The following is a 3,971-nucleotide window of genomic DNA, read 5'->3' as shown; positions in this document are numbered from 1 at the left end:
CTAGAATGACCCGTAGAGTTCCTCTATAATCATCCAGTGTATATAAGTTACATAAGATTTAAATTAGATAAAACGTTGAATATAGTGGGTCTGCCCTAGGTCCACAACGCAACGAGGAACAGGAGATGAGGCGGGCACCACCAATTCTAGGCCAATCAAGACTAAATTCTTATATGACTCAAACATATACGCTCAGCGACTATAGTTGAAGTCTAACAATTCTAGGTGAAATATAGTTTGATTTCCAGAAAATCCAATATTTTCTTAGTTAAGTGTGAATAGAAATATTCCTATATGATGCATTAATGAACCCTAGAGTAACCCGTAGAGTTCCTCTATAATCGTCCAGCGTATAAAAGTTATATAAGATTTAAATTAGATAAAACGTTGAATATAGTGGGTCTGCCCTAGGTCCACAACCCAACGAGGAACAGGAGATGAGGCGGGCACCACCAATTCTAGGCCAATCAAGACTAAATTCTTATATGACTCAAACATATACGCTCAGCGACTATAGTTGAAGTCTAACAATTCTAGATGAAATATAGTTTGATTTCCTAATAACTATCTTAAGTGAACCCGGTACTTTGTATCGGTACCCCCTTTTTTGTATAGAGACCCGACACTTTGTATTTGTACCCCTTTTTGTATAGAGACTCGGCACTTTGTATTTGTACCCCTTTTTGTATAGAGACCCGGCACTTTGTATTTGTACCCTTTTTTGTATAGAGACCCGGCACTTTGTATTTGTACCCCTTTTTGTATATAAACCCGGCACTTTGTATTTGTACCCCTTTTTGTATAAATAAACCGACACTTTGTATTTGTACCCCTTTTTGTACGAGTATGTTATGTAAATGATCATAAACTATAGTTATTATAGTTTATTAAAATGTTTGAAATGTATATGTACTCTAACTATACCTATTATAGTTTAGTATATTTCTTTGTGGTGTTTAAGAATCCTATTCTATGGAAGTCAAATGTATAGTACATTATAGCTATGTTTAACTTGTTTTGTCTTGTACTAATGATTATGATGGAGGATTCTTATAAATTCAGCAAGTAATTTCCTATTATATAATTATATCATAACAAGAAATACATGTAATATAAGAAGTTATCCAAGTTTTAACACTTTGCTCAACATGTTACAAAGTGTTTTGATAGTTAGAAGCTGTTAATTAATTCTTAGTCTTTCAGCACTGTTTTAGAAAAATCATAGAAAAATCATACGAAGTCGAAAACTAGATCCGTAAATTCTGAGAGTTCACAAAATCTGTCTAGTTTACTCATAATTTTATCAAGATTTTTAATGACCTCAAATTTGGGTGAAAAAGTCCATAATCACAGACTGGTCCGGATTGGTGTTTGAAATGATAGGCAGTTTTGTAAAATTCACCATAAATTGTAGAAAAATCGTATGGAGATGTGCAAGTAGTCATTTTAAAGCTAAGAACTTGAACTATTTGCACCTTGTACAGTTTTAAAAATAAATGTTTAAGTTGTCCAAAAATGTCCGTGAATGGAGTTGAACTTTTCTGATGGAGGCTGTTAGAAAATTTTAGTTATGTTCTTGGTGTTTTAACTTGTATTCCCCCCCCTGAAAACTTGAGAAAACATGAAAATGTAGGGGTATGAACTCACCTTGAGTGATTTCAGTAGATAAGTGTTGAAGAAGAGAAGTGTTCAACCCAAGAACTCTTGAAGATTCGAAGCTCTAACGCTAATATGATGGAGTTTGTGTAAGATATTCATGATTTGAGTAGAATGAAGTGAAATAATCATAAGGAGGATGAATTATACTTACTAAGAGTGGAAGAACACTTGAAAATCAGCCTTGAATCTCGAAATTGGAGTGGGAAAAGTTTGAGAGAAAAGTGGTGTTTGATACTTAGTGAAATGAGGGCAAATGAGAGAAATGAGGAGAGAGGATGTTTGTTCCAGCTCTAAAAACGTGGGAATGAGTGTAAATTGAGTGTGAGAGACATTGAAGTGACCTAGGTAAGGTGGGGAGGTGTGGTTAGTCAAAGAGTGGGTGTGGGGTGGTTGCTTGTGACATTGGATAAGACAAAGTCAACACTCCACCTTTAATAATTCACCCATTTGATTTTTATTATTTAGATAATTATTTTCATCAAAATATGTTTAAATTATGAATATTTAGAATTTATTATGTTAAAATATAATTTCTGGAGAAAATCCCGCTTTAAAATCACGAAAAACGGGCTTAAAATGTTAAAAATATCAAAAATGGGCTAAAAGTGACAAATTTCCGAATTCTGGCCGAGGTTCGGTCTTCTAATGCTGAACCGAGAGAGAGAGAGAGGCAGAAACCGACAGGGGAGAAGAGAGAGGGAAGGAACCGAGAGGGGGGAGGAGAGAACAGAGGGGCGCGAAGAGACAGAGAGGAGAGAAGGAGCAGAGACCGAGAGAAGAGAAGAGACAGAGAGGTGGAGTAGAGACCGAGAGGCGGGTAGAGACAGAAAGTGGAGAAGCGACAGAGACCGAGGCTCGGTCCTCGCGTGCATTAGCCAACAGAGGCTCGGTCCTCGCGTGCCATAGCCAACAGAGGCTCGGTCCTCGCTTGCCTTAGCCAACAGAGGCTCGGTCCTCGCGTGCCACAGCCAACAGAGGCTCGGTCCTCGCATGCCACAGCCAACAGAGGCTCGGTCCTCGCCTAAGAAGCCTCTCATCTTGGTTTCGGTTCCTAAAGCCTATTTTTCTCGTTTTCGCCCCGTTTTGAGCCGTTTTTGACCCGGTTAAGGGTCGGAATGACCCGAATGATTCCAAAAAGTTACGGGAAACTTTTGAGAGAGATTTGGGAGAGATTTCTCACACTTGGAGAGATTTGGGAGAGATTTGACATTCTTGGAGAGATTTCTCATACAAAGAGATATTTGCGAGAGTTTTCACATACTTGGAGAGATTTGGGAGAGATTTGACATTCTTGGAGAGATTTCTCATACAGAGAGATATTTGAGAGAGATTTCACATACTTGGAGAGATTTGGAAGAGATTTGACATTCTTGGAGAGATTTCTCATACAAAGAGATATTTGAGAGAGATTTCACATACTTAGAGGGATTTGGGAGAGATTTGACATTCTTGGAGAGATTTCTAATACAGAGAGATATTTGAGAGAGATTTCGCATACTTGGAGAGATTTAGGAGAGGTTTGACATAGAGAGAGATAGAGTGGAAACGATTGAGAGTGGTTCCATGTGGGATAGTTATGAGTGTCCGGCATCGCAATGCATGGTTCGTGAACCCTGTTAAGCCTTGTTTAAGGATCTTACACACTCCCGATGAGTATGCAACATTGTTTTATCGGTTTGGGCCGCCACGTACCACAGTTTTTAGGTTAAAGAGATCTAGTTGTACGTACTTTTCGATTTATGATTTCTTATCAGAATAGCGAGTTGTTTAGTAAATAATGAATGTAAGTCCTAGTACACAAGGGTTAGTTGAGCTGGCCGGTTTGACTTGTTGACTTTATTTGACTTTGAATTGACCAGAATTTGACGGTTGTCACATTTGGTATTTCAACTAAAGAGAAAAATAAAGTCATGATCTGCCAAAAATGTCATAAAGAGAATCCCTTTGCCAAAGATTGCAAAGAAAATGTGGTTAAGGATAAGGCATTCTATTTTAGAATGGCCCAAGAAATGGAACAAAAAGAAAATGCATGAGCATATGTTGCTCATGTGAAAATAGATCATCAAGTGTGGTCATCCGGAGATAAGAATGAAGATCTCAACTACAAAAAAGGAAAATGGAAGATATGCATGGTTGCAGCTACTGAAGAAGATGGATCGACAAAGTTGGAAAGAAACTACTGCTACATGGCCAAAGATGGCACCCTTAGCATCGTCAAGTAGGTAAAATTCATGATCCATTCTAATAATTTCAGTATGGATGATTATGAACCATATTTAGAAAGACTTAATGACATGTGTGTTGCTGTCCTT

Source organism: Lactuca saligna, chromosome 4 (genome assembly GCF_052625555.1).
Source record: "Lactuca saligna cultivar CGN05327 chromosome 4, ASM5262555v1, whole genome shotgun sequence".
Classification (NCBI taxonomy): Eukaryota; Viridiplantae; Streptophyta; class Magnoliopsida; order Asterales; family Asteraceae; genus Lactuca; species Lactuca saligna.
Note: the sequence above shows the minus strand (reverse complement) of the source record.